Below are 26,649 nucleotides of genomic sequence, written 5' to 3'. Positions count from 1 at the left end.
TACCCCAAACTCTATTCATTATTACTCATATTTTAGGGTGGTTTTAAATAACACTTGTAGAAACTTTGGGGTCAATTTACGAAGTCTTGGAGAGAGGTAAAGTGGAGAGAGAGAAAGTACCAGATAATCAGCTCCTAACTGCCATGTTACAGGCTGTGTTTGAAAAATGACAGTTACGAGCTGGTTGGTTGGTATTTTATCTCCGCCCACTTTATCTCTCTTCAGGGCTTAGTACATAGACCCCTTTATCTGTTAAAATATGATCACAGACATATTACGGGACTCATTCTAAATTGGACGCAAATGGAAATGAGGGCAGTCCTTGTGGATTTGCGCATACATGTACATGTGCCACATCAGCTATATATGCACAAAGACGGCGTTCCCTACTGCGCAGAAATTGATCCGTCTATTGATAGGCCACAGTATCCATGAAAGGGTGTTTCTGGGCAGTGACTATTTGAGCACAAGAACTGTTCCATCTCATAGGAGTATCATACGGGTGTGGCAGTGTGCGCCGGCTTCCGGAACCAATCATAGCGTGCGGACGGCGCTTGGATGTAATATCTGCAAGTCCAGATGTGAGATAAGCCCCCACATGCAGATGCACAGATATTTACAATACACAGGTGGACTTAAACATTAGCATAAAGGAGGTAAGTAAGCTGAAGCGGCCGAATGGCAAATAACTGTATGGTTCCAATAGGGCTTACGGTCATTAGGTCGACCACTATTGGTCGACATGGAAAAAGGGCGACATGAGTTTTTCACATCTTTTTTTAATTTTTTTTTTACTTTTTCATACTTTATTATCCACATGGACTACAATTGGGAACGGTAACCTACGCCGAGCGCAGCAGTAGCAGAGCGAGGCACCTTGCCCGAAGCATGGCGAGCAAAGTGAGCCATGCGAGGGGACACGGTGCACTAAGTGGGGTTCCCAGTCACTTTACGAAGAAAACGACACCAAAAAAAGTAAAAAAATGCATGTCGACCTATTGACCATGTCAGCCTAGTGCATGTCGACCAATAGTGGTCGACCTAATGACTGTCGACCTAATGACCCATAGCCCCCAATAGGAATAACGAGAGGACGAAGGTCACTTTAGTCCCTGAGCAGATACTCCACGCCTATGTAAGCAGTAAGGGATTATTGAGCAAACTGGTGCAAGCACAACACATGGTTGTCATCATACCAGCAAGCCAGATATTTGCTCACATTACTCTGACCACTCTACATGGTTTGGATCTCAGATTGAAGGCAGGAGGTACACAGCACATCGTGTCGCTTTGCCCCTTACTTAATGAGCCCCTCCGCAGTATTCTATGACTTTGCAACATTTTATTTGTGGATGGAAGAGGGAAGGGATCTATAAAAATGCAGGAAATAAAAGAGGGAAAATTAAGCAGTAACAAAAACACTTAAACTTAAAACGACAACTTTGTGCTGCCAAACAGAGTCTTGGGACTATGTGTTACATTTACACCAAATCCGTCATTTTAAAGCTGAAATAACTCCCAGGGGATCATTAAATGCTCAGTTTTGCGGGACAAATTCAGCCACTAGAACTTTCCTTGACATTAGCGGAGAATGAGCCATAAAAAGGGATAATTGTTTCTAAAAATATCATCCGGCGCTTGTAGACTGCGCGCAGAACTGCAAGCTCAGTTATTCCAAGCACAACAGACCTCTCGCGGGTGACCGCGGCGGCTCAGATTACCGGTCCAAAAACACTGCTGTCACTACATTTATATTTACAGAGGGGTTTTTTTTTATTGAAGCTGGAGAAATAATGGTCTGTAAGAACTTCTGACAGAAAAATGTAATTCATGATGGGAACCATTAACAGGCCTCATTGGCTCACAGCAGCGATGGATACAAAACAAGTCTGTCTCCAACTCGCGCAAAACTGTTTCATCTGCAATTAGAAATGGTCTTATTTATGCAAGAAATAAAATAACAATCAAGATACAGTGAGGGTCAGCTACCAGCGTATATATGCTGACACACGGCGAATATAGTTCTGCACAAGAACTCGTATTTGTCTGTCTGGTGCATAGAACACTTAGTCCTTATTCGGGGAATACCCCCACACTCTTCATGGATTATGTACGCACATGACAATGCACATGGCCTGGACTGCATAAATTAAATGAAATTAAGTTAAAAATATAAAAAAATAAATATTTAATGACATTCTAGTAGACAGCGCATAACTGCCTTTTATCATCTCTTTCCCACCTTCTCAGTCTCTCCCTCTCATCAGGCACTGTCCCCTCTGCCTTCAAGCAAGCACTCATCTCTCCTATTCTTAAAAAACCTACCCTTGATCCAAACACTCTCTCCAACTACCGATCCATCTCTCTTCTCCCTTTTGCCTCCAAACTCCTTGAACATATGGTCTACAACCGCCTTACTTCCTTTCTTTCCTCACACTCACTGCTTGACCCATTCCAGTCTGGCTTCCGTCCTCTCCACTCCACTCCACTGAAACTGCCCTTACAAAAGTCTGCAATGACCTCCATGCTGCTAAATCTAAGGGCCACTACTTGATCTTCTTGATCAGTCTGCTGCTTTTGACACTGTGGACCACCCTCTCCTACTGCAAATCCTTCACTCCATTAGTCTGCGTGATAACTGCCCTCTCTTGGCTTTCTTCCTACCTCTCTGATCGTTCCTTCTCTGTCTCCTCTCATGACTCCTCCCTCCCCCTCACTTCCACTAACGGTAGGTGTACCCCAAGGTTCTGTCCTTGGTCCTCTTCTTTTCTCTTTCTATACATCCTCACTAGGTAAGCTCATTAGCTCTTTTGATTTCCAATATCATCTCTATGCTGATGACACTCAGATCTATCTTTCCTCTCCGGACCTCTCCCCTGCTCTCCTCACTCGTATCTCCAACTGTCTCTCTGCTATCTCTGCTTGGATGTCCCAGCGCTTTCTTCAACTTAACATGTCTAAGACTGAGCTGATCATCTTCCCTTCCTCCCGCATAACCTCACCTCCTACAATCTCATTATCTATTGATGGCACTACTAACTCCTCTAGCCCCCAAGTGCGCTGTCTTGGAGTAATCCTTGACTCCTCCCTCTCCTTCAAACCACACATTCAGCACCTCTCACAAACCTGTCATTTTCATCTAAAAAATATTTCCAGGATCAGGCCCTTTCTGACCGAGGATGCTACTAAGACTCTTATCCACTCACTGGTCATCTCCAGACTGGACTACTGTAATCTGCTCCTGACTGGCATTCCTGACAAATACCTCTCTCCACTCCAATCCGGCCCATTTTCCTCACCAAACGCACTACGTCCACCTCTCCTCTCCTACAAGATCTTCACTGGCTCCCCTTCCCTTTCAGAAACCATTTCAAGCTTATCACACTCGCTTACAAAACCCTCACCTACTCCTCTCCCATTTACATCTCTGACCTTATCTCCCTTTACTCTCCCACCCGTCCTCTTCGCTCTGCTAATGCACGCAGATTCTCCTGCCTACTGATTACTTCCTCCCACTGCTACCTCCAAGATTTTTCACGTGCTGCTCCAATTCTGTGGAATTCCCTACCTCTCCCCCTCAGACTCTCCAACTCTCTACAAAACTTCAAACAGGCTCTCAAGACCCATTTCTTCACCAAACCCAGCCAAATCTCATCCTAACCCTCTATTCCACGCTCTCTATGTACCCCATCTGTGTCACCCCCGTCTGTCTACCCCTCCCCTTTAGAATGTAAGCTCTCACGAGCAGGGCCCTCTTCCCTCATGTGCTTATCTTTTCTCTTACTTTATTAATCTTCCACTGCACCAACTCCAGCAGTCTACTGCCAGCTGATACTTATTCCAGTGTCATCTGCTGATGTAGCTATGTTTATTTACCGTTACCTGTCCTATATTGTCTTCAACTGTAAGTTGCTGTTTTCCTTTTTGATTATTTGTTTATGTACTCTGCAATAGGGCGCTGCGGAACCCTTGTGGGAGGAGGAGAAGGAGAAGGAGAAGGAGAAGGAGAAGGAGAAGGAGAAGGAGAAGGAGAAGGAGAAGGAGAAGGAGAAGGAGAAGGAGAAGGAGAAGAAGAAGAAGAAGAAGAAGAAGAAGAAGAAGAAGAAGAAGAAGAAGGAGAAGGAGAAGGAGAAGGAGAAGGAGAAGGAGAAGGAGAAGGAGAAGGAGAAGGAGAAGAAGGAGAAGGAGAAGAAGGAGAAGGAGAAGAAGGAGAAGGAGAAGAAGGAGAAGAAGAATTTACTTACCGATAATTCTATTTCTCGTAGTCCGTAGTGGATGCTGGGGACTCCGTAAGGACCATGGGGAATAGCGGCTCCGCAGGAGACTGGGCACATCTAAAGAAAGCTTTAGGACTATCTGGTGTGCACTGGCTCCTCCCCCTATGACCCTCCTCCAAGCCTCAGTTAGGATACTGTGCCCGGACGAGCGTACACAATAAGGAAGGATCTTGAATCCCGGGTAAGACTCATACCAGCCACACCAATCACACCGTACAACTTGTGATCTGAACCCAATTAACAGCATGATAACAGAGGAGCCTCTAGAAAAGATGGCTCACTACAGCAATAACCCGATTTTTTGGTAACAATAACTATGTACCAGTATTGCAGACAATCCGCACTTGGGATGGGCGCCCAGCATCCACTACGGACTACGAGAAATAGAATTATCGGTAAGTAAATTCTTATTTTCTCTAACGTCCTAAGTGGATGCTGGGGACTCCGTAAGGACCATGGGGATTATACCAAAGCTCCCAAACGGGCGGGAGAGTGCGGATGACTCTGCAGCACCAAATGAGAGAACTCCAGGTCCTCCTCAGCCAGGGTATCAATTTTGTAGAATTTTACAAACGTATTTGCTCCTGACCAAGTAGCTGCTCGGCAAAGTTGTAAAGCCGAGACCCCTCGGGCAGCCGCCCAAGATAAGCCCACCTTCCTTGTGGAGTGGGCATTTACAGATTTTTGGCTGTGGCAGGCCTGCCACCGAATGTGCAAGCTGAATTGTACTACAAATCCAACGAGCAATAGTCTGCTTAGAAGCAGGAGCACCCAGCTTGTTGGGTGCATACAGGATAAACAGCGAGTCAGTTTTCCTGACTCCAGCCGTCCTGGAAACATATATTTTCAGGGCCCTGACAACGTCTAGCAACTTGGAGTCCTCCAAGTGCCTAGTAGCCGCAGGCACCACAATAGGTTGGTTCAGGTGAAACGCTGAAACCACCTTAGGGAGAAACTGAGGACGAGTCCTCAATTCCGCCCTGTCCGAATGGAAAATCAGATAAGGGCTTTTACAGGATAAAGCCGCCAATTCTGACACGCGCCTGGCCCAGGCCAGGGCCAACAGCATGACCACTTTCCATGTGAGATATTTTAACTCCACAGATTTAAGTGGTTCAAACCAATGTGACTTTTGGAACCCAAAAACTACATTGAGATCCCAAAGTGCCACTGAAGGCACAAAAGGAGGCTGTATATGCAGTACCCCTTTTACAAACGTCTGAACTTCAGGGACTGAAGCTAGTTCTTTTTGGAAGAAAATTGACAGGGCCGAAATTTGAACCTTAATGGACCCCAATTTCAGGCCCATAGACACTCCTATTTGCAGGAAATGTAGGAATCGACCCAGTTGAATTTCCTCCGTCGGGCCTTACTGGCCTCGCACCACGCAACATATTTTCGCCAAATGCGGTGATAATGTTTTGCGGTTACATCCTTCCTGGCTTTGATCAGGATAGGGATGACTTCATCCGGAATGCCTTTTTTCCTTCAGGATCCGGCGTTCAACCGCCATGCCGTCAAACGCAGCCACGGTAAGTCTTGGAACAGACAGGGTCCTTGCTGGAGCAGGTCCCTTCTTAGAGGTAGAGGCCACGGATCCTCCGTGAGCATCTCTTGAAGTTCCGGTTACCAAGTCCATCTTGGCCAATCCGGAGCCACGAATATAGTGCTTACTCCTCTCCATCTTATCAATCTCAGTACCTTGGGTATGAGAGGCAGAGGAGGGAACACATACACTGACTGGTACACCCACGGTGTTACCAGAGCGTCTACAGCTATTGCCTGAGGGTCCCTTGACCTGGGGCAATACCTGTCGAGTTTTTCCCAACGGTTTATAATCATGTGGAAGACTTCTGGGTGAAGTCCCCACTCTTCCGGGTGGAGGTCGTGCTGAGGAAGTCTGCTTCCCAGTTGTCCACTCCCGGAATGAATACTGCTGACAGTGCTATCACATGATTTTCCGCCCAGCGAAGAATCCTTGCAGCTTCTGCCATTGCCCTCCTGCTTCTTGTGCCACCCTGTCTGTTTACGTGGGTGACTGCCGTGATGTTGTCCGACTGGATCAACACCGGCTGACCTTGAAGCAGAGGTCTTGCTAAGCTTAGAGCATTGTAAATGGCCCTTAGCTTCAGGATATTTATGTGAAGTGATGTCTCCAGACTTGACCATAAGCCCTGGATATTCCTTCCCTGTGTGACTGCTCCCCAGCCTCGCAGGCTGGCATCCGTGGTCACCAGGACCCAGTCCTGAATGCCGAATCTGCGGCCCTCTAGAAGATGAGCACTCTGCAACCACCACAGGAGGGACACCCTTGTCCTTGGTGACAGGGTTATCCACTGATGCATCTGAAGATGCGACCCGGACCATTTGTCCAGCAGGTCCCACTGGAAATTTCTTGCGTGGAATCTGCCGAATGGGATTGCTTCGTAGGAAGCCACCATTTTACCCAGAACCCTTGTGCATTGATGCACTGAGACTTGGCTCGGTTTTAGGAGGTTCCTGACTAGCTCGGATAACTCCCTGGCTTTTTCCTCCGGGAGAAAAACCTTTGTCTGGACTGTGTCCAGGATCATCCCTAGGAACAGAAGACAAGTCGTCGGAACCAGCTGCGATTTTGGAATATTGAGAATCCAATCGTGCTGCCGCAACACTACCTGAGATAGTGCTACACCGACCTCCAACTGTTCCCTGGATCTTACCCTTATCAGGGAATCGTCCAAGTAAAGGATAACTAAAATTCCCTTCCTTCGAAGGAATATCATCATTTCGGCCATTACCTTGGTAAAGACCCGGGGTGCCGTGGACCATCCATACGGCAGCGTCTGAACTGATAGTGACAGTTCTGTACCATAAACCTGAGGTACCCTTGATGAGAAGGGTAAATTTTGACATGAAGGTAAGCATCCTTGATGTCCCGAGACATCATGTAGTCCCCTTCTTCCAGGTTCGCAATCACTGCTCTGAGTGACTCAATCTTGAATTTGAACCTCTGTATGTAAGTGTTCAAAGATTTTAGATTTAGAATCAGTCTCACCGAGCCGTCCGGCTTCGGTACCACAACAGTGTGGAATAATACCCCGTTCCCTGTTGCAGGAGGGGTACCTTGTTATCACCTGCTGGGAATACAGCTTGTGAATGGCTTCCAAAACTGTCTCCCTGTCAGAAGGAGACATCGGTAAAGCCGACTTTAGGAAACGGCGAGGGGGAGACGTCTCGAATTCTAATTTGTACCCCTGAGATATCACCTGAAGGATCCAGGGGTCTACTTGCGAGTGAGCCCACTGCGCGCTGAAATTCATTGAGACGGGCCCCCCACCGTGCCTGATTCTGCTTGTAAAGCCCCAGCGTCATACTGAGGGCTTGGCAGAGGCGGGAGAGGGTTTCTGTTCCTGGGAACTGGCTGATTTCTGCAGCCTTTTTCCTCTCCCTCTGTCACGGGGCAGAAATGAGGAACCTTTTGCCCGCTTGTCCACGAAAAGACTGCGCCTGATAATACGGCGTCTTCTCATGTTGAGAGGCGACCTGGGGTACAAACGTGGATTTCCCAGCTGTTGCCGTGGCCACCAGGTCTGAAAGACCGACCCCAAATAACTCCTCCCTTTAATAAGGCAATACTTCCAAATGCCGTTTGGAATACGCATCACCTGACCACTGACGTGTCCATAACCCTCTACTGGTAGAAATGGACAACGCACTTAGACTTGATGCCAGTCGGCAAATATTCCGCTGTGCATCACGCATATATAGAAATGCATCTTTTAAATGCTCTATAGGCAAAAATATACTGTCCCTATCTAGGGTATCAATATTTTCAGTCAGGGAATCCGACCACGCCAACCCAGCACTGCACATCCAGGCTGAGGCGATTGCTGGTCGCAGTATAACACCAGTATGTGTGTAAATACATTTTAGGATACCCTCCTGCTTTCTATCAGCAGGATCCTTAAGGGCGGCCATCTCAGGAGAGGGTAGAGCCCTTACAAGCGTGTGAGCGCTTTATCCACCCTAGGGTGTGTTTCCCAACGCACCCTAACCTCTGGCGGGAAAGGATATAATACCAATAACATTTTAGAAATTATCAGTTGTTATCGGGGGAAAACCACGCATCATCACACACCTCATTTAATTTCTGATTCAGGAAAACTACAGGTAGTTTTTCCTCACCGAACATAATACCCCTTTTTGGTGGTACTCGTATTATCAGAAATGTGTAAAACATTTTTCATTGCCTCAATCATGTAACGTGTGGCCCTACTGGAAGTCACATTTGTCTCTTCACCGTCGACACTGGAGTCAGTATCCGTGTCGGCGTCTATATCTGCCATCTGAGGTAACGGGCGCTTTAGAGCCCCTGACGGCCTATGAGACGTCTGGACAGGCACAAGCTGAGTAGCCGGCTGTCTCATGTCAACCACTGTCTTTTATACAGAGCTGACACTGTCATGTAATTCCTTCCAACAGTTCATCCACTCAGGTGTCGACCCCCTAGGGGGTGACATCACTATTACAGGCAATGCTCCGTCTCCACATCATTTTTCTCCTCATACATGTCGACACAAACGTACCGACATACAGCACACACACAGGGAATGCTCTGATAGAGGACAGGACCCCACTAGCCCTTTGGGGAGACAGAGGGAGAGTTTGCCAGCACACACCAGAGCGCTATATATATACAGGGATAACCTTATATAAGTGTTTTTCCCCTTATAGCTGCTGTATCTTTTAATACTGCGCGTAATTAGTGCCCCCCCTCTCTTTTTTAACCCTTTCTGTAGTGTAGTGACTGCAGGGGAGAGACAGGGAGCTTCCCTCCAACGGAGCTGTGAGGGAAAATGGCGCCAGTGTGCTGAGGAGATAAGGCCGCCGATAAGGGGGCGGAGCCTATCTCCCGTTTTTCTATGTATTCAGGCAGGGGTTAAATGCATCCATATAGCCCAGGAGCTATATGTGATGCATTTTTTGCCATCCAAGGTGTTTTTTATTGCGTCTCAGGGCGCCCCCCCCCAGCGCCCTGCACCCTCAGTGACCGGAGTGTGAAGTGTGCTGAGAGCAATGGCGCACAGCTGCAGTGCTGTGCGCTACCTTGTTGAAGACAGGACGTCTTCTGCCGCCGATTTTCCGGACCTCTTCTGCCTTCTGGCTCTGTAAGGGGGCCGGCGGCGCGGCTCTGGGACCCATCCAGGCTGGGCCTGTGATCGTCCCTCTGGAGCTAATGTCCAGTAGCCTAAGAAGCCCAATCCACTCTGCACGCAGGTGAGTTCGCTTCTTCTCCCCTTAGTCCCTCGATGCAGTGAGCCTGTTGCCAGCAGGTCTCACTGAAAATAAAAAAACCTAAACTAAAACTTTCACTAAGAAGCTCAGGAGAGCCCCTAGTGTGCACCCTTCTCGTTCGGGCACAGAGATCTAACTGAGGCTTGGAGGAGGGTCATAGGGGGAGGAGCCAGTGCACACCAGATAGTCCTAAAGCTTTCTTTAGATGTGCCCAGTCTCCTGCGGAGCCGCTATTCCCCATGGTCCTTACGGAGTCCCCAGCATCCACTTAGGACGTTAGAGAAAATAATAATAATAATAAGGTATATACACTGTATATACTTCAGGGTAAAACGTATGAAATTGAAATGTTGGTCAGTTGGAATACGGGTCTTCTCTGAACATTTTTAACCCCTGAGCTCCGCCACTTCTGAGCCTAGTTCCCTATTTGGAGAATATATATATATATATATATATATATATATATACACATATACATATACATACACACACACACACGTATTGCTGCTGGAGGCTGCACCCAGAGGACTTTAGCATAACAAATTCACACTGCACGACCACCAGCACAGTCCTGACGTTTCAGAAATGTAATTCCTTCTTGAGAGTACTCTGAAGAAGGAATTACATTTCCGAAACGTCAGGACTGTGCTGGTGGTCGTGCAGTGTGAATTATTTATGCTAAAGTCCTCTGGATGGCACCGGAGCCGTAACTATAACACATCATGAGTGCCGGGCTTACGGGCTTATGCAGTGTGTGTGTGTGTGTGTGTGTGTGTGTGTGTGTGTGTGTGTGTGTGTGTGTGTGTGTGTGTGTGTGTGTGTGTGTGTGTGTGTGTGTGTGTGTGCCTCAACTGATCCTCCATTTTTAAGATAAGCATCATATTCTTATCCTATTAGATTGTTGATTTTAGCTCTTTATTGTGCATTTTTTTAGGTTTAATTCGATGCAGTTTTAGTAACCTTCTATGCCTGTATTGTTTTAGCCCACCTTTTTAAGCAATATTTTGTATAAATAAACCTATCTTTTACTTTTTATAAGAACGTATCCTGCCAAATTCTTCATATTTGTTGTTTGTACAGACACTGCAGGTCGCTAGCACCCCTATCCCCTTGTCCTATCTCTATTGTAAGGCAGCTTATCCCTGCCCAATTATTTAGGGGTCAGCTGACACCTTACATTTTTAAAGGAGTGTCTATAGTCTGGTACTTTTTAACCATAAATACTTATTCTATTCACATACACCTCTGGCGCCGTACTACCTCTATCCCATATATTATATATATATACACACACACATATATGCACACACACAAATACACCTTGATGAAATTTAAAGGACGAAACGCGTTGGAAATCTTTAAGTTTACCTCTCTCTGAAAGATAAGCATCCACCACTGAATCTTTTACAGTACGTCTCTTTTATGTCTCATTTTTAATGTGTCAGTTTTGACTATGTTAGTTTTTTAGCATATTTTACATAAATACCTTTTTTTTACTCTGTGAAATTATTTTTTTTTTTTTAGTAGCCTGTTCTCATAAATAAACATTTATGTTTTATATATAGAAAAGGATTAATATTGCGCCACATGTGATGAAAACAAATGTGTCAGATATGTTGCAAGTATACGTAGTTTGGACACTCCCCACTAGTTTGTTAGGAGGCGTCAGCTATTCCCCTCAAATAAGAACAGGGACGGTATTCTCCCTGAAAAATTTAAATTGGAAAGAAGGGGGGGAGATGAGGGGTTCAGCGACCACTGGTGTCTGCAATAAGGTAGAATACTAGATTGATATATAAAAAATTACAATTTATTGACAAAGTATAAAACACTAGGTACATTCATAAAACAATGGGACAATGCATAAAATCACAGCTGAACTGTAGCACTTAAATAAGTTCAAAGACTATAATAAAAATTATAAAAGATTATTCCTTATCTGGGTATTGAGGTCATTTAGGTCTCCCTAAATGACCTCAATACCCAGATAAGGAATAATCTATTATAATTTTTATTATAGTCTTTGAACTTATTTAAGTCCTACAGTTCAGCTGTGACTTTATGCATTGTCCCATTGTTTTATGAATGTACCTAGTGTTTTATACTTTGTTAATAAATTGTAATTTTTTATATATCAATCTAGTATACTACCTTATTGCAGATACCAGTGGTCGCTGAACCCCTCATCCCCCCCTTTTTTCCATATTTATGTTTTACTGAAGCTCAGTCTCTGAATACATTTTTTACACCAGTGGTCACTTTTAATATCCTATCCTGGTTACTATATATTATATATGGGTTAGGCTTGACATGTCGGCGATTGGGCTGCTGGCGATCAGAATACCACTGGCTCCCTAACCCTCCATTCTAGCAGGCTAAACCTAACTCAACTCCCTCCGCAGCCTGAACCTAACCCTGCCCGGTGGTGCCTAAGTATAACCCCTACTCCCCCCCCTACACACGCACACACACACACACACACACACACACACACACACACACACACACACACACACACACACCATCCCACATAACAATATACCAGTTTAAAATGACCAATGTTTAACGACCAATGCTCACAAAAATAGGATTTTGGTTACCTACCCGTAAATCCTTTCTCGTAGTCCTTAGAGGATGCTGGGGTCCACATTAGTACCATGGGGTATAGACAGGTCCACCAGGAGCCATTGGCACTTTAAGAGTTTGAGAGGGTGGGCTGGATCCTCCCTCTATGCCCCTCCTACCAGACTCAGTCTAGAAACTGTGCCCGAGGAGACTAGCTTGAAACTCAGCAACCGCTGAAACATTACTTACTAAGTAACAGTGCAGTACTCAACTAAAACGTAGTTGAACTGAACCAAACAACAATAGCAGGAAAACGAAGCGCTGGGCGGGCGCCCAGCATCCTCTACGGACTACAAGAAAAGGATTTACCGGTAGGTAACCAAAATCCTATTTTCTCTTACGTCCTAGAGGATGCTGGGGTCCACATTAGTACCATGGGGATGTACCAAAGCTCCCAGAACGGACGGGAGAGCGCGGAGGCTCCTGCAGAACTGATAGACCAAACTTCAGGTCCTCAGAGTCCAAAGTATCGAACTTGTAGAACTTTGCAAACGTGTTCGACGCAGACCAAGTTGCTGCTCGGCAAAGATGTAATGCCGAGACACCCCGGGCAGCCGACCAGGAAGACCCCACCTTACGAGTAGAGTGGGCCTTGACAGACGTAGGACACGGCAATCCCGCCGTAGAATACGCATGCTGGATAGTGAACCTGATCCAGCGAGAGATCGTCTGCTTAGAAGCAGGACACCCAATTTTCTTGGGATCATACAGGACAAACAGAGAGTCCGATTTTCTGTGACGAGCAGTCCTCCTCACATAGATTTTTAGAGCCCTTACCACATCTAAGGACTTTGATGAAATTGAGGAGTCAGTCGCAACTGGCACCACAATAGGTTGGTTGATATGAAATGCCGACACAACCTTCGGAAGAAACTGCTAACATATCCGAAGCTAAGCTCTATCTTCATGGTAGATCAAGTATGGGCTTTTATATGACAAAGCCCCCAACTCCGACACACGTCTAGCAGAAGCTAAGGCCAACAAAGTGACAGCCTTCCACATGAGAAACTTGACCTCAACCTCCTGTAGAGGTTCAAACCAGTCCAACTGGAGGAACTGCAACACCACATTAAGATCCCAGGGCGCCGTAGGCGGTACAAAGGGAGGTTGGATGTGCAGAACTCCCTTCAAAAAGTCTGAACCTCAGGGAGCGCAGCCAACTGTTTCTGGAAGGAAATGGATAGGGCCGAAATTTGGACCTTTATGGATCCCAACCTCAGTCCCATATCCACACCTGCTTGCAGGAAGAGGAGAAACCGTCCCAGTTGAAATTCCACCATAGGAAACTTCTTGGACTCACACCAAGATACATATTTTTTCCAAATACGATGGTAATGTTTAGACGTTACTCCTTTCCTAGCCTGTATCAGGGTAGGAATAACCTTGTTCGGAATGCCCTTCCGGGCTAGTATCTGGCGTTCAACCTCCATGCCGTTAAACGCAGCCGCGGTAAGTCTCGATAGGCGAACGGCCCCTGCTGCAGCAGGTCCTCCTGAAGGGGAAGAGCTCTTCTAGGAGTAGATCCAGAAGATCCGCGTACCAAGACCTTCTTGGCCAGTCTGGAGCAATGAGGATCGCTTGAGCCCTTGTTCTCCTTATGAGCTTTAGCACTCTTGGAATAAGTGGGGGTGGTGGAAACACGTACACGGACTGGAAAACCCACGGAGTCACTAGGGCGTCCACTGCCACTGCTTGCGGGTCCCTCGACCTGGACCAATATCGCTGAAGCTTCTTGTTGAGACGAGAGGCCATCATGTCTATTTGAGGTACACCCCAAAGATCTGTTACCTCCTTGAACACCTCCGGATGGAGACCCCACTCTCCTGGATGCAGGTTGTGTCTACTGAGGAAGTCCGCTTCCCAGTTGTCTACTCCCGGAATGAAGATTGCTGACAGCGCCAACGCATGTTTTTCTGCCCAGAGGATGATTCTTGTTACCGCTGACATTGCAGCTCTGTTCTTCGTTCCGCCCTGTCGGTTGATGTAAGCCACTGCCGTTACATTGTCCGACTGCACTTGAATGGCCTGATTTCTCAGAAGATGGGCCGCTTGGAGAAGACCGTTGTAGACGGCTCTTAGTTCTAGAATGTTTATCGGCAGGCCGGCCTCCAGACTTGACCACCTTTCTTAGAAGGTCTCCCCTTCAGTGACTGCGCCCCAGCCCCGGAGACTTGCATCCGTGGTTAGAAGGATCCAGTCCTGAGTCCCGAACCTGCGGCCCTCCAGAAGATGAGGTAGCTGCAACCACCATAGGAGTGAAATCCTGGCCTTTGGTGACAGATGTATTCTCTGGTGCATATGTAGATAGGATCCTGACCACTTGTCCAGGAGATCCAGTTGGAAGGACCGAGCATGAAACCTCCCGTACTGTAGAGCATCTTTCCCAGAAGGCGAATGCACTGATGAACCGTCACCCGGGCTGGCTTCAGGACATCCCGGACCATTGTTTGTATCACCAACTCTTTTTCCTCTGGAAGAAACACCCTCTGCACTTCCGTGTCGAGGATCATTCCCAGAAAGGACAACCTCCTGGTTGGTTCCAAATGTGATTTTGGAAGCTTCAGGATCCAACCGTGTTCCCTGAGCAGGTGGGTCATGAGAAGTGACAATGCTAAATTCCTTTGTCGTATAATCAACCCTTATGAAGCTAAGAACACTGTACGCTGCTTACTTAAGAAATACCGTAATGATACGCTATTTGCGTAACGATCGCTCAGCCGTAGGCGAGACGCTCAAGCGTCACGTTCGCTCACGGCCCAGTGATCACAGGACACGTTATTGGTTATGTCTAGAGGAAAGATTCGCTGTAACGTAGCATACGCTAGAGACCACGAGGAGGTCACCAGCGGTGCAGACGCTCACAACACTATACCTTTATGTTAAACCTTATACCGACGAAACACACAGAATACCTTAATGTGAATACAGGGTGTAAATGCAACCTTGTGTAACCTGACTATCTACAAAAGCTATTTGAGCGTCACCGACGCTCAAGTGAACACTTATCACTATAGGAAATACACAGATACTGGTTTAGGTTTCCAAGGCCTATTAACTGTATTACGTCTAATATACTTGTAAAAGGGGATAACAGTACATATGATACACTACAATATAACAGAGACTTCCTAACCACAGAACTAAACAATAAATACAAAAAGACAATACTACACTGACCTAAATGCAATACGATACAATACTATAATACTATAAGGTATTTAAGAGAAAAAGAGGAGAGAGAGAGATAGAGAGAGAGAGATTGGCTCGCAGAAAGACAATGATTATGGAGAGAACTTACGCACAAAGGGTATGATCGCCAGCGCCTCGATATCCAGCTCCCGATTATCAGCAGATAACCGTTGATGAGAGAGTGAGAGCTGGATGTGGTCGGCCTGCCTATTTATGCTCCACACACAATGCAATCTCCTGGTCCTACAATCCCATTGTCCATTGGCCGAAGGAATTCGGCCCTGCATCATAACAAAAGGTCATAGGGTGATTCATACAGGTGGGCTGTGACGATTTCCAACAGCTCAGGTGGGTGGGAAACTGGGTTTCCCGCCGCATACCTGAGTATGTGCAAATCATAGAAATGGACATAAACTTCTTATGTCCATAACTATTCGCACGAGCGATTAATACGCTCCAAACCAACACCGGAATATTGCTAATCAAATACTCTTCCGATGGGTACCAAATACTGCTGTATGATTCCTGTTAAACCCTTCGTACGATGCAAAGAGGGATTCCTCAGCTCTGGGACATTATACTTTAACCAAACTTACAGAAACTATCAAAGGGATCATGATCTATAAACTACATTAATTGTGAACATTTGTAACTAATGAGTCGCACGCTACGATCACATAAACTCTACCGTAAATGCGCATACTGCGCGTGCGAGTGCACGCTATTGCGGGTATGCGCTTCCACGGGAGAGCGTACGCATGCGCAGCACGGACCAGTGTGCGGTGCAAATATGGCAACGTGCATTGAGACATTTTTCTGACTTTGACAGTCCACCCTTTGGCAGTCAATAATAACTGCCACAAAATATTTAAGGAGAAAAATGTAAGTCAGGGGTTAATTGATTTCCATGGTTGGGTAGGGGAGGAGAGAGGAGAAGGTGTGAAGAGGGTATGACCTAGTGAGAAAGCAGGAGCATGTGTGTATGAGTCCATGTTTGGAGGGTCATGTATCATCGTGCCGTACGTGTGGTAAATCAAGCTTCGAGGTATTGCGAAGTATACATTTGAATTCCTTCTTATCCTGTGGTACAGGTCTGTGGATGGGCTGTCAAACTCTACCGAGCTCATTTCGGCTGTGGTTGTAACACAATGGGGATGCACATTTTAGTTGATGATACATGAATTGGGGGGGTATGTGGTTGCTGCTATCTGTGCCTGTATTCCCTATCGTCTATGTGTGTCATTACCTGAGGGTTGTAGAGATGAAGATAGAGAACACTTACGAAAAATGCAATGATATTCTATGTCAGGTTAATGTACGTTCGTCGATTGGGGTCTTGATTGGTGTCGGTTGATTGGAGTCTTCTTCTTTGTGCTTTTGCTCATAAATCGTGAGTAAAGCATACAACGTCCATGGATTTACAAAAAATGTTGGGCTAGCGTGATTTTAAAGTTCCTAGGGAAACTGGGGTACCCATGGCATTGTCCATCAAAATCTTGTTTATCAGGTCGTCTGCTCTTCTTCTTTCCATCTTTCCGTTGTCGGCCCCTTGGCTCATCAAATCCTTCGTCTACGTGGGTCTTTGTACCTCGGAGGAAAACATAGAAATGGGTGAAAGACGGACCGTATACTCATTACATCATTACGTCATGGTTTCTAGCATTGGGTCATAAATCAAATCCAGGTTAATTACAGTTTCCTCACTCCTCAAGCTCATCACTTTTGTACTTTGTTTGCACCTTATTAAAGCCTGCCCGCATCTAAATATCAATCCAAACGATATAACGACACCCAAAATACATAGGAGAAACTTTCCAACATCCATTATGACTCCTTGAGCCCAGTCTCCTAAACCGGAGAACCAATTTCGCGGGTTCAACCATGACACCCAACCAGTCAGCTCATTACCTACAGCAGCAAGGGTGAGATTGTGTTTTCGACGAAATTCCCACTTTAATTGCAGAATATCGTCCATCTTTTGGTCTATGACCTCTACCGGATCCTCGGTGCTATTTGTGATATACGTGCAACACTTTATGCCGTACTGTGTTGCCAATGTAACACAATATCCGCCTGTTACTGCTGTAAGATAATTAAGAACCATCCTATGCTGAACTAGTTCTGTTTTGTAAGCTTGAAGTTCTCTTCCAGTGTATCTAAACGTGTCATCATACATTTCAGTGATATTATCTAACAAATTGGCGAGTGCGGAAATGTATCTATAATTCATCACACCTCGAGCGGTGCGAGTGAAATCTAACGCTACCAGAACCTGAATCCCGGTGGATTCATGGATAAGATCAGAGGCCGGATGCTCTAACCTTTCTGACAGTTGTCTTTTAACAAGGTGCTCGTAGTGAGTGTGAGTATAAGGAGTTTGGGCACCACGGTGTATGTCCTTCATTTTGTCATGTGTAACAGTCATTACTTCAGGCAATACTTTTCCAATATAACACAATCCTTCAGAGTTTGGGGCAAGCCACTTGTACGCCTTTCTCCCGCATATGAAATATGCATCATCGGGGAGAACATAAGGGACGGAGAAGGACATGACCATGTTACAAACCTTCCAGGTGAAATCTCCTGACCCTAATTCTTCCATCTGTCTAATGCACGTATCAGTTTGTACGATATGTGCACAGTATCCTGGTGATACCTCTCCAACTTTAGTAATCCTATTTCCTAAGGTATATCGATACCGGAATGATTTTCCTCTACTGGCTATGTGGCGTACGAGTTCTGTATCTGTAGGCATTCTATCTGCTCTGTGTGAAAAGGTCATGGTAAGGTTGCTCCATGACACTTCCCAATTTCCCGGTTTTCTGGGATTGGAGATGTTAAAACATATGAGGGACCTATCCACATGGTATTGGTGGAGCTTCAAACTAGGAGGGCTGGAGATGTTAAACCTCCGGTCCACCGGTCTCCCACCACTTAGCTCAAGTACCTCCCCTAACGTTAAAGGAAATGGTACTAGCCCTGATTTACTGTGACCCTGAGGTACTTGAGAGCATACCCAACAATCTGTTTGGTTTAACACGTTACCCACTAAGGAGTGATAGTCACTCAATGGATGCCGGTCTATATGGATATTAAAACTAGATTGACATTTCTTTATGCATCCATCTTCAACCAGATTATCACAGAGCCTACAGATACAATTTTCCTCAGCTAACAATCCATCACAATTTCTTCTATCAGATCGTTTTCTGATACTCGCCTTTGCTTGTTGGCTTGGTTGATCTTGGAAAACTACACCTCCATCATCATAATCGGAACCCATTCCAGAACCTCTTTCGACCTCTATGGTACTCTCGCCGGAACAGACTGCTTTGGTCAACATCATGGTTAACATCAAAATCCGGACCACAGTCTCTTGGGGCAAGTCCATCTTTGAGGAGGAAATAGAGAAGAATGAGAAGGGGGAAAAAGAAATTTTAAAGGAGAGGGGATGGGAAGTGGAGAAAACAATAAAAGGGAGAGGGGAGTCGACAGCTGTTTTCGGTCTTCAAGGCTCAGGTGCCGCCTCAGTCCTCCTGGAACAGACACTCTAGTGATACAACCTCTACCGTCTGTTCCTTATCACGGGACTTCTCTGGATCAGCAACCTTCTTGCAGTGGGATGAATGGACCCAAGTCTCTCTCTCAGCAACCTTCAATGCTGTGGTGCTAGTCAATAAGACCTGGTATGGTCCTTCCCATCTATCAATAAGACAACCTGAGCGTAGAAAATTTCGTATCATTACATAATCCCCAGGTTCAATGTCATGACAATTACTATCTGGTAAATCAGGAATCACCAACTTCAGATTATCATTTTGATTCCTCAACTGCTTACTCATATTAATTAAGTACTTTACAGTTACTTCATTGTTACATTTCAAATCATCCTGAGGGTTAATCATGACATGCGGTTGTCGACCAAACAGAATTTCAAAAGGAGACAGATTAAGAGGGGACCTGGGAGTGGTTCTGATACTATACAAAACAATGGGTAAAGCTTCTGGCCACGTCAATCCTGTCTCTGCCATTACTTTACTCAATTTATTTTTAATAGTGCTGTTCACTCTTTCGACCTTCGCACTCGCCTGTGGACGGTACGGAGTGTGCAGCTTACTATCAATTCCCATCAACTTACACATTCCTTGAAAGACATCACCTGTAAAATGGGTACCCCTATCACTTTCAATGATTCTAGGGATACCATACCTACATACAAATTCCTGCACAATTTTCTTAGCTGTAAACATAGCGGTATTTGTAGCTGCTGGAAAAGCCTCGACCCAATTCGAGAAAACATCTATGCAAACAAGTACATATTTCAAATTTCTACATGGGGGTAATTGAATGAAGTCAATTTGTATTACTTGGAAAGGGCCGCCGGCAGGTGGGATATGGGAGGGTTCTGTAGGTATTGCCTTTCCAATATTCTTTCTCAGACAGGTAAGGCATGACATTGCTCTTTTACTAGCATGAGAGGAGAATCCTGGGGCGCACCAGTATGCTCTTACCAATTTGCACATCCCCTCCTTGCCTAGATGAGTCAGCCCGTGAGCTGCTTCAGCCAGACACGGAAGGTATGCCCTGGGGGCCACTGGTTTACCATGTCCATCCGTCCAGAGCCCTGAGGACTCTTGGCCATATCCCTTTGCCTTCCAGACTGCTCTCTCCTGAGTGGAACACAAATTCTGCATTTCACACAACTTTCGTGTGTTGATGGTATTAAATACCATCAGTTGTGTGGTGTCTGTCCGTATGGGGGTAGCAGCTGCAAGCTTTGCAGCTTCGTCTGCTCGGCTGTTACCAAGGGATACTGGGTCTTGACTATATGTATGTGCTTTACATTTGATAACAGCCACTCTGTCGGGTTCCTGTATCGCTGTTAGAAGCCTTTTTATGTGAGCTGCATGCGCTATCGGTGTACCAGCTGCCGTCATGAAATTTCTGAGACGCCATAGCGCTCCGAAATCATGGACTACCCCGAACGCGTATCTAGAATCGGTGTAGATATTGGCAGACTTACCCTTAGCCAATTCACATGCTCTGGTTAGGGCGACCAGTTCAGCAACCTGGGCTGAGTGAGGTGGGCCTAGCGGTTCTGCTTCTATGGTGTCTTGGTCATCTACGACTGCGTATCCAGTACACAAGTCTCCCGAGTCTGACTGTCTGTGACAACTACCGTCCGTGTAGAACGTGAGTTCTGCATCTTCTAGTGGATTGTCACTGATGTCAGGCCTTGCGGTAAAATTTTGGGTCAAATATTCCATACAATCATGTGTATCTTCCTTTGCATTAAATCCTCCTTCCCCATCACTCTCACCTCCCACCCTTTGTGCCTGTCCAGGCACACCTGGGAGAAATGTTGCAGGGTTTAATGCGCTGCATCTCCTTATGGTGATGTTTACTGGGGCCATTAATGCCAATTCCCATCTCGTAAACCTTGCTGATGAGACATGTCTGGTTTGGGCAGAATTCAATAAGGCCGATACCGCATGTGGTGTATGGATTGTGAGGTTGTGGCCTAGCACGACATCTTCGCTTTTCGTCACTAGCAATGCTATCGCTGCAACGCTACGCAAGCATGTGGGGAGGGATCGCGCTACCGTGTCTAGCTGCGCGCTGTAGTATGCAATTGGCCTGCTGGCATCACCGTGTTTTTGTGTTAGTACCCCTGCTGCGCACCCAGCACTTTCTGTTCCGTATAGCTCAAAGGGTTTCCCATAGTCTGGCATACCTAATGCTGGTGCCTGCGTTAGGCACTGTTTGAGTCTCTCAAATGCTGTTTCGGATTCGTCTGTATGCGAAATCCGATCAGGTTTGTTTGAGGAGACCATTTCCTGCAAAGGTAGCGCCAATATGGAAAACCCTGGGATCCAATTACGGCAATACCCACACATTCCTAAAAACGTCCTGATCTGTTGCTGGGTTTGTGGCAGTGTCATGTCTCTAATGGCTTGGATTCTATCAGCGGTCAGGTGTCTCAGTCCTTGTGTTAGACAGTGTCCCAAGTATTTTACCTTAGCTTGGCATAATTGCAACTTGTCTTTGGAGACCTTGTGACCTGTGTCTGAAAGATGAAACAGGAGCTGTTTCGTATCCTTCAGGGATGCCTCCAATGAATCAGAACACAGCAGTAGGTCATCCACGTACTGTATCAACACTGATCCACTTTCCGGTTGGAAAGACTGTAAACAATCATGCAAAGCCTGAGAAAATATACTTGGACTATCTATGAAACCTTGGGGTAACCGAGTCCACGTATATTGGACTCCTCTGTATGTGAATGCAAACAAATATTGGCTGTCAGGGTGCAGAGGTACCGAAAAGAAAGCGGAGCAGAGGTCAATAACAGTGAAAAATTTGGCAGTGGGAGGAATTTGCATTAGGATGACAGCTGGATTAGGCACTACGGGGAACTGACTCTCAACTATTTTGTTAATCCCCCTTAGATCCTGCACTAGCCTGTAACCCCTCCCCCCACTCTTTTTAACAGGGAAGATGGGACTATTTGCTGTGCTGGACGTTCTTACTAGAATGCCCTGTTGTAGCAAGCGCTCTATTACCGGGAAAACTCCTAACTCCACCTCTGGCTTCAGAGGATACTGTGGGATTTTTGGAGCTATCCTACCATCTTTTACTTGTACTACTACTGGGGCTACATTTGCCATTAATCCAGTGTCCTGTCCATCTTTTGTCCAAAGCGACTCTGGTATCTGAGATGTCATCTCTTCTACTTGGGATGGATTCCTATTTGTCATAATGGAATGTGACATTAATTTTGATGGGGAGTCTAACATGTCTCGTACTTCCTGAGCGTGATTCTCAGGGATGTCCAAGAATACACCTTCAGGAGTACAATAAATGACGCAACCCATTTTACATAGTAAGTCTCTTCCCAGGAGATTGGTCGGTGCCGATGCAGCCAGCAAAAAGGAATGCTTGGTATGCAAAGGCCCTATTGTAATCTCGGCTGGTTTGCTAACAGGGTAGTGCTGGACTACTCCTGTTACTCCTATGGCTGGAACTGTCCTACCAGTGGTTCTCATGCCCACTGTCGAATTGATCACTGACTTGGCCGCCCCTGTGTCTACAAGAAAGTTTAAAGTTTTACCGGCTACATTGATTGCAATCTCTGGTTCGCTTCCAAGACTGGCAATCAATTTAACTGGTTGCAGATTACAGGTATGGCCACACCCCTATTGGGTATGCTGACCTCCCTGAATCCCGCTGGCAGCAACTACTTGTGAGGGAGTTAGCTGGGAACTACCAGAGGCATGCCAATCTCTGTGTGGGGGATATCTTTTTGTTTCCCCTGTATGTGGCTCAAAACTCCGCCTCTGTGGACCCTGCTCCCAATGTCGTGTGTGGTGTTGTTGTCTAGGGGGTTGAAAAGATCTTTGTACATTTCTTACTCTACAGTCTCGTGCATAGTGTCCCGGTCTGTTACAAGAAAAACATGTTATTACACTTGCCTTACCCACAGGATTCGGTGGTACATACGCAGGCTGCCTTGTGGTCAGCGCCTGTATACTTACGGACATCAACTTATCACTTTGCGACTCCCTGTGCCTAGTGATATTTCTGTCGTGATCAATAGCAGCCTCTCTCAAGGTGGACACTGACAGACCTCGCCAACATGGCTGCGTGGTCTGTACCCTAGCTTTTAATGTTTCTTTCAAACCATCCATCAGTACAGATACTGCTACTTCTCGATGGTTTGGGTTGGTCTTTATGTCTTCTATACCAGTGTACTTTGCCATTTCTAATAGTGCCCGGTGAAAATATTCTATTGCCGTTTCGGACTCCTTTTGCTTAATGGAAAATATTTTATTCCATTTAACAACGGCTGGGAAATACTCTTTTAGCTGTAAATTTATCCTTTTTACATTATCCTTGTTGTACACGTCTGTAAGCGGTACATCTTTATCCAATGCACAATCAGCTAAAAACTGAGTTGCATCAACATTGGAAGGTAAACAAGCTCTTAGCAGTATCTGCCAATCCTTGTTGTTGGGTTCTACCGTGTTACCTAAATCCCTGATGTATTTTTGGCTAGCAACTAAATCCTTCCTGGGGTCAGGAAATTCGGACACTATTGTTCTTAATTCCATTCTGGAAAATGGAGTGTACATGGCAATGTTCCTTATGGGAGTGGCTCCAGACACATCTGTTTTTCCATTGGGAACTGCTATTACCCTTACAGGAGCAATTCTAACAGCCTCTTCCTGTGTAGATTCTACAGCTTGTTGTGGTACAATTGTTTCAGTGTAGTGCATGGTGCCGTACTTACCCGTTGACACGACCTCACCTATCCCTCCGCTAGGGGCTTTCACTAATCTCGTGGGTGTCGCTGTGCCTACTGTGGTCTCTGCTATGGTGGCTGCAAGAGAGAGAGCTGAAATTGTTGCTGAATCGTCTTCTTGATCACACTCCTGAGGAAGGTTCAAAACAGGGTACATCTTGCACGGGTTAATACTTGCATGAGTTATTTGGTTAACATCATTAACATTTACAGTGTTACTAAGAGTTTGTGTTTTACAACCCAGTGCGTTTCTCTCCGCAATCAACTTCTCTCCTGCAATGTATGGTGGGGGAGGAGCTGTGGCAATCAACTTCCTGACTGCCCCAGATCCCGCCGCCAGAGCCAAACCTCTCTGTATCTCACCTTCCTGGTGCCATAACTGTAAATAATCATGATGCTGAATTCGTCTCTTTGCTGATTTTACGAGACATATCCTCCTCCTTAAATTTTGTAACACCTCTGGACTGAAGCTACCTATTCTTGGGAACTTGTCCCTGTCTTGTACAGTCATTCTCTCCCATTCATCACATAAAGATTCGGTGTGAATTCCATATTTTTCACACATTACATATCGTGCCGACCCAACTGGTCGGTTCACAGAATCAACCTGAACCAGGGTTGATCGCCCCCTACCTGAGCAACTGGCCCCCATAGTCTGTAGGTGTTGCTTAATCCTCCTTGGATTTTCTGTATCAAGGTTTTCAGCAAGCCTTTACAGACAACCAAATTACTCCACAGTAGGCCGGCGGTGGCGGTTTACCGAGTACCCCACTCACTCGCCCACCTCGACCAATACGACCTGTAAACACCGTTATGATGCCAGCGTACTCGATACAGGGCCCCTATGGAACCTTCAGTTTACTGGAACATATGAGGGTTACCCGCAGGACACTTACTCTTTCCAGTAAAGTTGGGGTTGTTAGATAGTTCCTGAGTGACCAGCGAACTTCCCTTCCAAAAATAAAAAATTACACAAATCACGTCAGAATGTACAAATAGCGTTTGTGACCACTTTACTCTAATGGTATTTAGGTCAGATTACTAACTACTGCACACAATTACGTGTGGTCCAATCGTTCATTACACGAGCACTATTTGTCATGTACTGAAAGACCAATGGAATCGATGTTTCCGGCCGCGATTCCTTCAGCAAGAGCTTATGGCCTATATGGGTTCTGCACCAACACCCCAGGCGTTGTGCCACTGGACTTTTATAGCGGACCTTTTACCTTACGACCTCCTGGTCTTGTTCCTTATGACCTCCTGGTCTTGTTACCTTATGGTCCGCTATACTCTAATGCTCAAATATTATTTAACCAGGGATGCCTCCCTGGCCACCGTATATGTCACTTACACGTATGTTCCTTGACGAGTACCCGACTTTCCTTTTGGTTCCACCTTAAAGTTATATAAACTTTTGTATACAAAACACACTCACTCAACACATGTACACTTTGTTTCTATATCTATTTCTGCGCAGAAATTGTCTTCAGGCCAAAAGTGTTACCAATTAGGAGCAGGATCTGTTAAACTAAATTTCAGATTTTCCAAAAGATAGATTTGCGTTATTTACCGCGTCGCGTTATCTACCGCTGTGCGTTACTTATCGCTTTTGCGCTAATTATCGCTTTGCGCTAATTATCGCTTTTCGTGACTTGGGCTACGTGGGCGTAACCAGACGCTACGTTACGTAATGAACGCTGCGTGCGTCTGCCTTTTGGATTGCGTACGCTAGTCTTTGTTAGCGACACGTGTACGCAATGCAAAGGATCCACCGTAACACAATATATTTATTTATCAATGTAGGTGATCCCTGATCATCTACCGCAATCCACACTGACTGCCTTGTATCTCAGACAAACCGTGTGTTTGTTCTATACTTTAACTATTACCTCTACTTTTAAATAACAGCAAATCTCTTTTTAGCACTTTCTATCAACTAAAAAAAAAAAAATTGGCAAACAGGAATAGTGATATACGAAATTTGAAAAAGAAATGCAGATAAATGTATGCGTACGCAAGACAAAAGAAAAATAAACAGTTTTAAAAGACACAAGCGTTTTGTTCTTACTTCCGGTTACCGGATTCCTTCAGCACTCTTTACCTAAGCGAAGCAGACGCTTATCCCGTCAGCAACTGCGAGATAACCTCCCACCCTTTTGCTGGGGGATAACGTCTGCTGATCTACCTAGTGCAGATGTGAAAAGGACCGGACGAGCCCGCAATTGACAATGCTAAATTCCTTTGTCGTATAATCAACCCTTATGAAGCTAAGAACACTGTACGCTGCTTACTTAAGAAATACCGTAATGATACGCTATTTGCGTAACGATCGCTCAGCCGTAGGCGAGACGCTCAAGCGTCACGTTCGCTCACGGCCCAGTGATCACAGGACACGTTATTGGTTATGTCTAGGGGAAAGATTCGCTGTAACGTAGCATACGCTAGAGACCACGAGGAGGTCACCAGCGGTGCAGACGCTCACAACACTATACCTTTATGTTAAACCTTATACCGACGAAACACACAGAATACCTTAATGTGAATACAGGGTGTAAATGCAACCTTGTGTAACCTGACTATCTACAAAAGCTATTTGAGCGTCACCGACGCTCAAGTGAACACTTATCACTATAGGAAATACACAGATACTGGTTTAGGTTTCCAAGGCCTATTAACTGTATTACGTCTAATATACTTGTAAAAGGGGATAACAGTACATATGATACACTACAATATAACAGAGACTTCCTAACCACAGAACTAAACAATAAATACAAAAAGACAATACTACACTGACCTAAATGCAATACGATACAATACTATAATACTATAAGGTATTTAAGAGAAAAAGAGGAGAGAGAGAGATAGAGAGAGAGAGATTGGCTCGCAGAAAGACAATGATTATGGAGAGAACTTACGCACAAAGGGTATGATCGCCAGCGCCTCGATATCCAGCTCCCGATTATCAGCAGATAACCG

General features: G+C 45.6%; 1 protein-coding gene across 7 annotated transcripts in view; it reads right to left on the bottom strand.

Annotated features, from left to right (window-relative positions):
• SZT2 (SZT2 subunit of KICSTOR complex) overlaps positions 1-26,649 on the bottom strand; it is a 295,338-nt gene that overhangs the window by 61,702 nt on the left and 206,987 nt on the right. The gene's annotated exons all lie outside the window — the stretch shown is intronic.

The sequence above is a fragment of the Pseudophryne corroboree genome, chromosome 9 (assembly GCF_028390025.1).
Source record: "Pseudophryne corroboree isolate aPseCor3 chromosome 9, aPseCor3.hap2, whole genome shotgun sequence".
NCBI lineage: Eukaryota > Metazoa > Chordata > Amphibia > Anura > Myobatrachidae > Pseudophryne > Pseudophryne corroboree.
The sequence above is the reverse complement of the archived record's forward strand: the minus strand, read 5'-3'. Positions and strand labels throughout refer to the sequence as shown.